Here is a 13,946-nt window from a genome sequence, read left to right as displayed (position 1 = left end):
TATTGTCTTACATTTTTGTAGAATTCAAATCAGAAATGCTTTATCTACTGATAAGTCTTAAGCAATGGTTCTTAACTTCACCCTTGATAAAGAGACAGTCCACACCAATCAATGGATCACTGCAGTATTGATTCTAGGGAGAGAAAAAAAAGAAATACGTAAATATTTATGGAGGAGGTCTGTCTAGCCTAACAATTTCCCTGGGTAAATCTCATATATGTCCTCCAGTGGCCTCCTTAATAATCATTCCCCTAAAGGAAGGAAAAGCAACTAGTTCTAAGCATTATTTCTTAACATTTTCCAACATATGTTGGAACCTTTCTTTTTAGCTGACATTTGAAACAGACTCTAGACTTACTCTATTCGCTTGAGTATGTGCCCAAGTCCCTTAAATGGAAACTGAAGAAAACATGTAACACTTGACATAACCAGAAAGAAAAATAGCCACTTATTAATCTCAACCACCAGTGACCCTTTTCAGCTAGTGTTATTCAAAATAGTCTTAGAAGAAAATAAAGGACACTAGATTGAAAGGATGAAGGAGGCCGAGTTTAGGTACCCCAAAGTTGAAAATACCCTCTTTGCCCTGAGCTACTTCAAAAGAAAATTGCTTTTTTGGAATGCATAAATGAATTCACAGTCTAAAACCTAGTTCAAATTGCTGTTAAATATCTTCCAATGTTTTATCTAGAAAAACTAGTGATCCCAAGGGAATTGAAAGAATTCACACAATTGTTGAAGTTTTGCTGGGGTAAGAGCTATACCTCTTCTCCCCAAAATCAAAATGAGCAGAAACACTTCATGCCAATTTGATGCTGATGCTGAAGTTATGCACAAAAGAAACAGAATGTTTTAGTTGGCCTTAACAAAGGAAGGTGTTGCCTGTGGGCTGCCTTGTGGGAGACTGGGTTCTAACCTTATTGATAAGGCCCCTCTTGCCTCCTCAGGGAGATCTACCTATGCCTGCTTCCTCTACACTCATTACCATTATAGTTTGAGTGTCATGCAATTCGAAATGTTTCATTTCTAAAAATGTTATTTCTTAACACATACCAGAAATAAGACATATATTTCATCTAAAAATAAAATAATAATTGTGTTTATTCAACAAATATTTATTGAGAACTTTTTATGAACCAGTTATTTAAGGTGTTGGAGGAACAAATGGAAGCCATCTCAGCCCCCAAGAAGTCACAGTCCTGGTGGCAGTTCAATGTGTTCACACAAATCCAGTGCACATATGTGGTGGACATCAGAGAAATAGTATGCCAGTGGTGTAAGCACCAGGGGTCAGTATGTTGCATATTATCTAAAAGGGAAGATCTGAGTCCTAGGTCCTGATTGGATGTTATATTAATATATATTAATTCATTGATTTAATACTTTATATGTATAAATTAATATATAAGCAGTGCTTATATATTAATTTATACAATCTCAGGGCCTTGTGCATGCTTGGCAAGCACTCTACCTCATCAGTGATGAATCCATCCTATGGATTATACTCAATGGTAACTGTAGGCAGATGGTTGAAGGAAGTAGGTCGCTGGGAGCGTGCCTTTGGGGATTAGATCTTGTCCCTGGCACCTTGTTCTCTCTCTCTTGCTTCAGGGCTGCCGTGTCCTGAGCAGCTTTCCTCTGCCTCCCTCTTCCACCATGATGTTCTGCCTCACCTCAGGCTCAGAGCCATGGAGTCAGCCAATCGTGAACTGAAAAACCACAAGCAAAATAAACTTTTCCTCCAAGTTGTTCTTGTCAGGAATTTTGGTCACAGTGACGAAAAGCCAACACATGACCTTGTTCTTCCTTCTACTTAGACTAGGCAGTATATCAAGGGACAGAAAGGGAGTCTCTTTAAAAAGAAAAAGGCAGTAAAGTATTCTCTTGATTGAGTAATCCAATCGTTAGATGAACGTAGAACCCACCAGCACACTGCCAGGAATCTGAATACTACTGTGGGCCTCTTAGCTGCCATATCAGGAGGTGAGGATGAGCGTTAGTTACTAGTACCCATGTTGCCATGTGCATCATTTGCATGGTGATCACATTATTAATTTTTCACTAACTATTCCATTCCAGTGATGGGCGAAAGGTTTCAGGAATGATGCTGAGTATAGAGTCCAAATCAGCCAACAGGTATCCTAGCTTTACCAAAAAAGACCACTCTTTCTAGGGTTGAGAACTCTAACCAGGATTTGGCCACGTACCAAAGAGCTACATGCAGTTCAGAAGAAAGGAACAAATGACATGCCCAGCCTGTGAGTTAGGGAAGACAAGCCAAAGCATCTCAAGACTGTAATTTTTGAGAAAGGAATCGTAAAATCAATTTTACTATAATGCAGAAAGATGAGATGACACACAAATTCAGTGTAGTCTGAGTAAAGCTATATTTCAAAGCCCTGAGGATGGGCTCAATTTATGTAATAACAGGAGAAACATATTCCTCATTCCATTCACAAGTGGAATAGCATTTTTAATTGATTAGATTTTTTTTTCCCCAAGAGAACCACAAACTGGAGATTTCTACAAGGAAGCAAGCTAACCCCATTCCTTAAGCATTCTTCTTTCATGTTTAAAATGTGCTTTTCTGCTTAAATCTCTTTATTCTGTTGCTCTTACTGACAAATGGCAAGCGGGGCATTTTGTTTCTGTAATCTTTGTTGACGGCTTAAATTGTTTGAATGTCCTGTGATCTTTATTTCCATTCCATTTTAGAAATTATTAGTCTTTTCTTCAGCTGCGTTGGTTTGGGGCTCCAGCAGAAATGAAGCTGAGAGGGAAAAACCTATTTTTAGGATATAAACATTATCACAGTAGTCCATGTGCCTTAGACGCCTTGACGGTAAGCAAGCCTCATTATAAAGGCTTTTGTTTCCATAAAATAATCCAGTGTAATACAGACTCAAATCAACCTCTCCCTGAACACATGACTGGGAAGAGCCCATGAGACTCATTGGAATTTGGGTTCCAAACTGCATCCTAAAAATAAAACCTGTTAAAACAAACGTGCATAGCAACTTCTGGGCATTTTTCTTTGGAATTTGACATTGAAATAAAAGTGATTTTGCACAGTTCTTTTTTTTTTTTTTTTTTTTTTTTTTAGAGAGAGTGAGAGAGGAGAGAGAGAGAGAGAGAGAGAGAGAGAGAATTTTTAATGTTTTTTATTGTTTAGTTCTCGGCGGACACAACATCTTTGTTGGTATGTGGTGCTGAGGATCGAACCCGGGCCGCACGCATGTCAGGCGAGCGCGCTACTGCTTGAGCCACATCCCCAGCCCTTGCACAGTTCTTTTTTTTTTTTTTTTTTTTTTGCAATATAAAAAAATATTTATTTATTTATTATTATTTTTTTTTATTTATTTTTTTTTATTGGTTGTTCACAACATTACAAAGCTCTTGACATATCATATTTCATACATTAGATTGAAGTGGGTTATGAACTCCCAATTTTACCCCAAATGCAGATTGCAGAATCACGTTGGTTATACATCCACAATTTTACATAATGCCCAATTAGTAATTGTTGTATTCTGCTAACTTTCCTATCCCCTACTATCCCCCCTCCCCTCCCCTCCCCTCCCTCCTTGCACAGTTCTTAATGGTTGGAGACTTTTCGTGCAAAACATACAATATAATTGATATTCATTGAATTTTGAGTATTTCAAAGAAAAAAATCTGATATGTATCTTGCAGAGCCATGTTGCTCTTATTGTCATTTTTATTTCAATGGAAAGAAAGAGACTAAGGAAGTATAAATACTTTGACATAGATAATTCCGGGCTGAACATTTAAAAATCAACGCTAACGCTATTTAAAACCCACGGCATTATTCAAGGTTCTTTGCATCTTGTTCATTTTGCATCTTCCTGTTGCTATGTTCTCTGAAGATACTAGGTCATTGTATTTTGGCCCTCCCTCCAGGAATCTGTGTATCAATCACTCAGCTACCAATAACTTCTTCAAACAGAAATCATCACTGTCAGCCTTATTTTGTTAAAAAGATGCTGGATTTGTGCAAGTGCTGGGTTAGTTTTAGAAAGACCTTACAGGAGTCTCAGACACTCCAGAAATTCTCACAACACCATGGGAGCTGTTCCCTGCCTCTTACCAGTGTTTTGTTTTGTTTTGTTTTGTTTTCCATAGGAGCAACACCTCTAGGTATCAGCCACTGACAGCCAGAGGAGACTCCATTTATACAAGGGTAGGCCCTGCTCTCCTGATAGAACTTTCCTGAATGATCTTGCTTGGAAGGAACTTTCTAACTAAATACATAGAACACCACAATTGAATACTATCATCATAAATATTGAGGTCTGAGGTCCAATGGATTCTGTTGTCACGAAGACAAAATAACATCATCCATAGTGTTCAGCAAACATTTACTAAATGTTTTAGTCAGGTTTTTGTGTGTGTGTCACTATGACCAAAAGACCTGACAAGAACAAGGTAGAGGAGGAAAAGTTTATTAGGGTCCCAGTTTCAGAGGTCTCAGTCCTTGGTCAGCTGACTCCATACCTCTGGACCTGAAGTGAGTTGGAACATCATGGCTGAAAGGTGTGGTGGAGGAAGGAAGCTCAGGACTTGGCAACCAGGAAACAGAGAGACCTCCTTCCTCCAGCCACACCCTACCTACCTACAGTCACCACCCCATTAATCCATATGAGTGGATTAATCCACTGATTAGTTTATGCCTGTCATAGTCTAATCGTTTCACCTCTGAAAATTCTTTGTCTCACACCTGAGCTTTGGGGAGACACCTCACATCTCAACCATAACACCTAATCCTATCTGACTCTGGCAAGCGAAGGAAATTTCAAGAAAGTCCTTATCTCCTTAAGGTTTGCTTTTTAAGGTAGAGGGGAACTCCTCCACCAAGTTCTGTGGATTACAGTACTGTCCTTCAGTTCCAAGCTCACTCTTCTATGCTCTGCTTTGTGGTTGCTGAGCTGCGATTCTCAAAACGAAATCTTTCCTTCAGTAGCTGGTTTTCCACTAGGTGTGTCCATAGCGGGGCTTCCGGACAGAGAAGGAGAAATAGGAGGGAAGAAGGAGCTTCCTTTCAGTTTGTTTCTATCTGTGTCCCCTCAGTAATGGGTTTGCAATGGTTAGTTTTAGTCTTCATATTTCTTAAGTCCCCCAAGAGCCTTCTCATGAAGCCCCCCCATGGCAGCAGCAGCTGCCGCATAGCAGACTCTCTGAGACCCAGCTAATTCCTCCCAGGTTAGCCTGCCCTCCCCGGGAGCAGGCTGAGAGCTGACCCTCATCAGACAGGTCTAGAGGCCAAAATTTCCCAGTGGCCTGGAAGCCTGGGGTTCAAGGTCTCTGATTCTCTGATTCTCTGGAGCTTGGATTTATCAGCTTAAACTGGTTTTATCCTTTCTGCAACTGCACAGCTGGCTAAGGCCACCCCCTCCAAGCCTTTGTGTGACTACAGTGTAACCTAGGGATGGTAAAAATTCATGCCTGTTGTCCTTTTCCCTTTCAATGCATATATAAAAATTGCACCGTCCCCTAAGCCCCCTGTCAGTAGCCATTTCCTCCCTGGTGATCACTCTGACGGCTGAATTTTGCTATGACCTTGCATGCAGTGGGGCACGAGGGTAGTGTTTTGCCATTGACTGAGGACTGAGCCCAGTCCACAAGGCCAAGGGCATAATCAAACCCATCCCTGAAACCAACCCCAAAGGGGCTTTCCCAGTACCCAGCACTGTGATCAGTCAGAGTTCAGTTAGAAAAATGGAAACTGCCCGAGGAATTCAGCAGAGGGAATTGACACAGGGAGTTCAGTGTCAGAGGGCTGAATGAGCTTAGGGGAAACCGAGGTAACGGCAGGAAGCACACCACCCAGACCTGGAGGATCCCAAGGTGAGAAGCTGAAATTATCAAACCCTAGAAGGACAGGAGGGGGCCTGGGGGGTGGCGGTCCCCAGACTTTCCTGATGTTTGGCGATCCTGACAGTTTTGGGGAGAGTCAGTCAACTCTTTTGCAGGATGCCCCCCTACTGGAATTTGTCCCCCCACTGCACTGGGACTGTGGGCCTGGGAAGAATGATCCCATCCCAGGGGAGAACCCTCAGCCTGCTGTTGACGTGCGTCCCCTGGCTGAGGCAGTGTCTGTCAGGTTTCTCCACCGGAGTTACTCCTTCCCTCCCTTCCGTTTCCCTACCGTCCTCTGGGGAGCAGGTCACCGTGGTGTGCTTCAGAAGTGGGGAGTTCATTCACTATGCCTTCTTGAGGGTGGGGGGACCCACGTAAATTATTTGGGATTCTTTCTGTGCCCCCCTAACTCATCCATTGACCTAGTCATAATTTATATCAATATGGACTCATGGATATTTATTGTGTGCTTTGGGTTATAATCCAGTGCTAACTCGTTGATTTTGTTGCTCATATTTTTCCAGCTTTGTCCGGTGGGAGCTCTTTCAGTTGGCTCCTGTGTCTGTCTGACACACCCTCATAAATATAGGGTGTGTGTGTGTGTGTGTGTGTGTGCCCACACGCGTGTGCATGCATTTGAGCATTTCTTTACTTTGGGGAACTTCAAGCAACTCTAGGCTCATTTGGTGTGTTTCCTGTCCCAGTCCTAGAATCGGCCATTTCTCTAGGAAGCAGCAGGGTTGTCTTAAGAATCTGAACTCCCGGATGCGTTGACCCAGCGTGCTGCTTTGGACACAAATAGCCCAGGAAGGACTGTTGGACTAAACATATGGTATTTATAAAGTCCTTGGAATCTGCACATTCTTAACACAGGCCAGAGGACACAAGCTAACTGAACTATCCAGAATGAGTGGCCGTGGGGAAAGAGGAAATTGTTGGGAGAGAAGAGGCCTATTTCAGCAGAGGGAAACCGCCCTAATGATCAAGATCCTGGGCTTGAACATGGCCATAGGAAATCCTTCTATTTCAGATCTTTTATGTTATTTCCAAAGGAGTCATATACTGACAGGTTTGAAAGAATTTATTCAAAATACAGCTTTACACTTTGTCCCATTACTTCAGTGCCCTATGAATGATCACTTTGTATGAGCCCTGTGATTAGCTTGAAGCTAGAACAATTATATTGCATTAACTCTTTTGTGTTAAAACATCAACTTGTTAATGATAAACATTTCAATGAACTACAATTTTTATAACCTAACCTATATTGGCATTTCTTCATTTTGAAATTACCAAGGGACTCAGAAAACGGAGGTAATCCAAACCTCTCTAGGACACGGAGGCCCTTGTGTATGGATTTTTCTCTGCTTCTGACAGAATCGGTTTGCTTACATCTGTGCAGATGAGAACACAATTACTGTAAAGTAGGGGAACCCACGTCGGCTTTGGACGCTCGTGTTTGCCCTGCAAAGGGCAGCATCGCGTATCTTAGGCGGTATCTTGAGAGCTTCGCTGTCTCAGGAGCCTGCTTGCATTAAACATGAGAAACGGATAAGTGTGATTGCCACAGGGATTCGCAGGCGGCTCCTCGCAGCAGGATGAGCTCAGCTCTCTGGGCTGAGAAGGGCCTTGGCCAGGCGAGGCCCTGCCGCACTGGGCCAAAGCTGGGGTGGATTTGGACTGCAGGTGAATCTCATCTTGTGCTTTCCGTTCCTTGACTGATTGATTGCTTTTTCTCCTTAACATCCCATGAGGAGTCCTTGGCGTGCTGTGAGGACATGCTCTGCTGCGTGAGGGAAGAGAAAACCTCTCCTGGAAGGAAGAAGAGAAACAGAAAGCTAGGATGGGGGAGAAACAAGAAAGGAGAAAGGTGAGAAGATCTGGAAGGAAGAAGGGGACTCAAAAACAGGCTGAAGGAGGATCAGAGGAGACTCAGCCCCCCATTCTCCCTGCTGATGGGTTCTTTGCCTCCCAAACTCCCGCATCCTGCAGGCTTCTGCCCAGTTGCGGGGCCCTGCCTCCTCTCCCCCTCTCTCCCCGCTGCATCCCTCTGCATCCCCACCCAACTCCACCCTTTCTTCAGGAAGAACATAGGGTCCCCCAGGAGCTCCATGGACTTGGAACACAGGTCCATCTCATTGCAGGCCCCACTCTGACCTTCGGCACTGGACTTAGTAATTAAGAATTTGAGGGCTGGGGCTGGGGTTCAGTGGCAGAGCACTTGCCTGGCACACATGAGGCCCTGGGTTGGATCCTCAGCACCACATAAAAATAAAAGAAATGAAACAAGGCATTATGAACATCTATAACTAAAAAATAAAAATAAGGAAATAAAAAAAGAAAGAATTTGACTTGCTCCTGTCGTCAGCTCCCACACCATGGCCCTGCCGTCCAGGGGACCCAAGGCTCCCTCCCTGAGTAGCGTTAGTGTTCCCATCTACCTCAGAGGGTTGTCGTAAGGATGCTATGAAAGAATACTGCCTAGGATCCTGCCGGGTACACAGTCAGCACTGCACCAACAGCAAGCCTGCTGCTGCTTCTCAGAGTCCTCTTGTAACAACAAGTTTCTGGACAAGCTGGATCTGATGGACTACCTGATACTGCTCACAGAGACTGCTCTCTCCAGTCCCTAGCTCCAGGGGCTGGTTGGCAGTAAGGTCTGTTGTCCCTGCCCACTCTGGGGAGACTTTTCCTCAGCTGCCCCACCCTCGAGGTGTCCCACCTACCTTGTTGGACTTCCCTACCCAAAAGAAAAAAAGAAGCTGAATCTTTGACTATGTGTCTCCACGCTCTTCTCCTTCCTTCCCATATCCTGTAACTGGGTTGTTTTGTTTCTATAAAGGGACTGGAATAATTCTAGCTCGCTCAGCATTTCCAGTGTGGAAAAGAAACTCTGCAGCTTTTACCTGCTACTGTTGCTCCTGACAATTAAGAACGAGTCTGGAAACTTTGTCCCAGGTTGATGGTTCAAAGTCTGTTGCTGACATGGCAGGCAAGGGCAAAAGAACAACTAACTCTAGGGACCTTTCAAAAGGGAGGCCCACACGGAGCCACTCATTGGCTGAAGGGGGTGCAGATGCCATTGGAGGCTCTGACCATCGGGTCTCAGCGCAGCCTTCCTGCTTGAAGCAGAGAAACAAAGGGAAGCAAGGGTGAAACCAGACTGCTAAACAGTTACCAAATGTGGCCACTGGAGGGCGATGTCTCCAAACAGTCTTTCTCACCAGAAGGGCCACTGCATAGGGGTGGAAAGGCCAATTAAATCAGAATCTCTTGAAGATGGAGCAGGGGCATCTGCATATTTTTAAAGCTTCCCAGTTATTCTAAGGTTCACCCTTCAAGACTCAAATTAGCACACTGGTAGCAGACATCAAGAGAAAATTTATGGGAGAACAATTTAATTTTAGATAATTATATCATGTTTTCTCCCATAACTTGGGAAATCACTACTGATTTAACATGGAAGTCAAATAATTGTACTTTGCTACTTTTTTTACTGAGCAGGTTTTTGTGTCAGGTTTGACTTTTAGAAGTAGAACTGTTTAGCCTAGTTTTAGAAGGAATAGGTGGTCAAGATGTCATCTTGCTGCTGGAAGGCCACTTTCAAATAATAATAATACCCTTAGGAAGGCAATAAGTTATTAACATCTATGTGTGAGTCAGTTTATCAGATATCAAAATGGGATTCTGAAAAAAACTGAGGCCAACAGAGCTAAATTTTTAAAGGGAAGAAGGAAAAAAAATGCATATTGCCCCCCTCCACATATAGACTTTTTTGGAATAATCAGAAAATATTAAAAACTAAAATAAACCATCTACAGTTCTTTCACTACTGAAAGAATTATAGATGTTTTTTTAAATTTATCTTTTTAATTTATTTTTTAGTTCTAGGTGGACACAATATCTTTATTTCATTTTTATGTGGTGCTGAGGTTTGAATCCAGTGCCTCCCATGTGCTAGGCGAGCGCTCTACCACTGAGCCACAAGCCCAGCCCACCACTACTGATATTTTCATGTAATTTCTTTCCAGTATTTTGTGCATAGATATGTATATTTTAATCTGACCAATCCTCCTCTTCTAACATTATAGTATAAACATTTACGTGTGCTTTAGAGAGTTTAGGAGTAGTATGGATGGCTGTCTAGAATTAGATTGTGTGAATATACTGCAAACACAACTGTGGGGGAACACAAGAGCATGTGTCTATTTCATGCCTGCATCTTACCATAGGCCATCTGTTTATGCTTCTAGCAGAAAACATCTGCCGATTGTTATTAGGTTTACATATCATTTTTCTAAGAGCCCTAGAAGGCACACACGGGAATCTGTTGGACCCAGTTGCAAATTCCCAGAAGAAGAAGAAAGAGAACCTCACTAGCCAAGCTTGAACTGGGTGACTTCACCTGGTGTGCCCAATTGTGGCTGGGAATAAGGGTGAGCAGGCGTGAGGCCACACATAGAAGTTCAAGGAGCCTGCTTCTCTAACCTAGTGGATGGACAGTGGAGGTCAGGATAGAAGAGACTTAGAACAGAGGTGCCTGAGCAGGTGGCTCATAGGTGTTCTCAGCAGCCTCTCTTTCCTTCCTTCCCTCTTTGCTTTTGCATGTGAGACACTATGTTACAAGGTGTGTGGGCATTGAAGGACTTCCTTCAAAACAGCTTGGAATTTCCAAATGAGGACACCATTATTTGTCAGCCATACTGGATGTGGAATTTAAATAAGAGTAATATTTGCTACTTTTTTTTTTTACTGAGCAGGGTTTTTTTGTGTGTGTGTCAGGTTCCATAAATTTACTATTTTACTTTCCAGAATCATACTATGAGAAAGGCTCCAACCTTCCAGATACAGCTGAGAAAACTTCACCATTTCATAATGGAAAAGTGACCATTATTAAAGGGGCAAATTAGAATTTGAACTCAGGCAGCCAAAGCCCTCACTATCTGCACAATGCCAGGTGATCTCTCATAATCCTACAGTGACCCTATCTCAGTGAAGGAACAGTCTCTTGGAAAACACTCAGAAAATTGGGCATCAGCTTAAAGTGTCTTGAAGAAATACAGTGAAGCTGCTAATCCCTATTTTACTTCCTTCCCCTGGGACTTGGCCTGAGTAAGCCCCAAAATCACCTTAGAGAAGGGAGCTGATCTCATCTCTGAAATGCGGTTATACCACAGCCAGACTAAAGTAAGGAGAATAAATCCACATGGGATGCTGAAACACACACACACACACACACACACACACACACACACACACACATACACACACTGGGGCACTAGCATGTTTCAAGACCGTGAATGATACAGGAAAAATCACTTCTGCAGTGGAGCATGTTACTGCAGTTCTGAAATACATGTTCATTCACTTCCTACCCCAGAACACAGATTTCTGGGTTCCAGACAAGATGCATTATTTTCCCCTTCCCCAATAACAGAGTATAATTACTCAATTGCCTCATAAGGAGCAATGGGCGTGGTTAACTACAGGGATTTGGTTTTTGTAGAGTGAAATGTTCAACAGTTTTAATAAGACACAGTTCACGTATCATACGATTCACCCGTTCAAAGTGCACAGCTAAAGGACTTAAGCTTGTTCACAGAACTGTGCTTCCACCCCCACAATTTCACATTTCCACCACCCCAAAGAAATCTGGCTTCCCTTGTTATCACTCCCAATCCTCCCACCCCAATTTCCAGCCTTTGGGAACCAAAAAAATCTACTTTCTGTCTCTATGGATTTCTCTCCCGTGGGCTTTTCATGTAAATGGAATCATAAAAATGTGTGGTTTTAGAGTGAAGTTTGCAAGTTTGGAGCAAGAGCTGATTGGCAGTAGGCAACAGAGAAAGGTAGCACGCGCCACTGTCTTCCCCTCCTAACACCAGGTGTCTCTCCTCTAGGTAAGTGTTGGGTGCATATTTAAAGAATATTGGCTTGAAGGATGCTACATGGTCAGCCTCCTCGGGACCCTTGTGGGTCCTACCCTGGATTACACCAAACAGACTCCAAAGAAGCTCACTGTCTTTTTCTTTGAGCACTGGACACCCAAGGGTAAGCCCCCATGCAGTGTTCTCAGATCTAGCCGGGCAATGGAATCATCTGAGAAGCTGGTTAGAAACAAGGATTCCTGGGCCCCTCCCCAACGTCTCCATACATCTCGTGTGGGGCACTGCCGTCGATATTCTAAGGAAATCCTCCCAGTGATTCTGATGCTTGAGAGGTACCAGGCAGGGATTTGGGAACCTCTGTAAAAGACGGTTTCAGAGAAAAAAGAAAAGCTGCCTTTGCTCGTGGGCTTCCCAGTCAATCCGTCTTTCTGGCAGTAGCAGCAACAGGGACGTTAGCTTCTTACAAGGCCATCTGAGTTATTATAGAAAATTCCATTCGTACAGAGACCAAGGGACACTTTCCAACATGAAAATAACAGAAATCCCTGGAAACGATGGCAAACCGCTGACCCGCTAGACCTTGCTTATTTCCTGGAGGGTGCCTTGGGGACTTCAGACAGTCACTGTGCCTGACCCAAAGAGGGGGTTTGACGAGATAAACTCACCAGAAAGTTCTCCTCCGTCTCTCAGCTCCCTGCCTAGGTCTGAGAGAGTTCTTTCCCAGAGAGCAGAAAAACCTCCTTTAACAGGGTCCCTCCCATTTTATGCCTTTGATTGACAGAAGCTTCTCAACAAATACGTACAAGTGGAATGCTAGGTCACAGCTTCCTGGAGAGCCTTCCAGAAGCCTTCAAGGGCAAAGAAGGTGAACTGGAGCAATATTTGAAAAACAGTCCCTGTGGTTTATGACTTTACCAGTGACGGAGAGACTGACTGTGTCCTGGCTCTCACTGTCACCTTGTCAGGTTGACAAGGCTTTTATTGGATACTTTTTGTAGCTCAAGGAAGGAGACTCTGAGAACTTGAGATTTGCCCAGGATTACCCAGCTCATTCTGGACCTCTATCCCAGATTTCCAAGCCCCAGGCGTTGCTACACTGCCTGCTAGCTGTAAATATTTCAGACAAGCCGGTTAGGATGTAAGAGAGTTCAGAAAATTTTGCCCCAGCCGTTCAGCCATAGACGCTGGGTTTATGGAGTCACTAATTCACTGTGACAGTGCCTATCGCCTGCAGAGCCTCGGCAGGAAGAGTGAGACAGATAGAAGCATTTCAAGGATGGCTAGCCAAGTAGTTCTCCCAGAATGCCCATTCTAGGGCAGCTCAAGGCTGTGCTAGAATCCAACATCCCCCCACCACCAGCCCTAATCTCCTTCTCTCCTGGTAAACCCAAACATGACCTGGTTTATTGTAAGTCCAAGTGGCCAATGTATTTCCAAGAGAGTCAACACCCAGTTATTACATCACACTCCTGAGAGTTTTGCAATGGCTTTGGTTTAACGAGGCTGCTTTTGGGTCTCACTATTTGGCCAGGATTTGAAGCAACAAACTAGGGCTCACTGACCCAAATCAGCTGTGTGTGCCATTAAGTGCACATCTGCTCACCCCTGGACAGAAGAAATGCTCCTGGACTATTTCTGATGAGCTTTAGCGAGGCAGTAATTACTCACCACCTCCCAGGAGCCTTCAGCAGCAGCCTCAGGCAGATGCCTCTGAGCCAGGGCAAGACAGGACTGGTCCCCAGCATGTCTTTTGTCCAGGACAGGAGATGACATACTTGGAGAGCCTACTGCATGCATGCCCTTTATCTGCAGCCTTTCCTCCTACCCACAGAACAACCCCACTTAGTGCCTACCCAACCTCTTCTTGCTCCTTGTACAGATGAGATAACAGACTCAGAGGAGGAGACAGATACCACAGGCATCCCTCCCAGTGCAGTAAGCACTGGGGAAGTTCTGTGGTAGTGTCTGAAGGAGCTGGCCTGGGAGTCGTAAAACACTGCCTGAGCCAGTCATGTGTAGTCTGGATCCAGAAGGATGGCTCAGGGTTAGTGAAGGTGTGAGATAGGGATGCGGTGGGACACAGCCGTCCAGAAGGGGCACTAGGAGGGGGGAAAGGCTTGTGGCAGGGCAGAGCCTTGGGCACTGAAAGAGGGTCAGCATGACATAGTGGACCCAGGAAGA

General features: G+C 44.0%; 1 long non-coding RNA gene across 2 annotated transcripts; it reads right to left on the bottom strand.

The window, feature by feature from the left end:
• Positions 1-6,940: 6,940 nt before the first annotated feature.
• Positions 6,941-12,724, bottom strand: LOC144376732 (uncharacterized). Of its 2 annotated transcripts, XR_013437197.1 has the most exons (3): positions 12,431-12,714; positions 8,103-8,131; positions 6,941-7,715 (listed from the first exon to the last, which is right to left on the bottom strand). It is a non-coding gene; the product is annotated as an uncharacterized LOC144376732 (long non-coding RNA). The 2 variants fall into 2 exon arrangements; XR_013437196.1 differs by lacking the exon at positions 8,103-8,131 and having other exon boundaries at positions 12,431-12,724.
• Positions 12,725-13,946: the final 1,222 nt, after the last annotated feature.

This window comes from Ictidomys tridecemlineatus, chromosome 1 (assembly GCF_052094955.1).
Source record: "Ictidomys tridecemlineatus isolate mIctTri1 chromosome 1, mIctTri1.hap1, whole genome shotgun sequence".
NCBI lineage: Eukaryota > Metazoa > Chordata > Mammalia > Rodentia > Sciuridae > Ictidomys > Ictidomys tridecemlineatus.
Note: the sequence above shows the minus strand (reverse complement) of the source record. Positions and strands in the feature narration are given on the sequence as shown.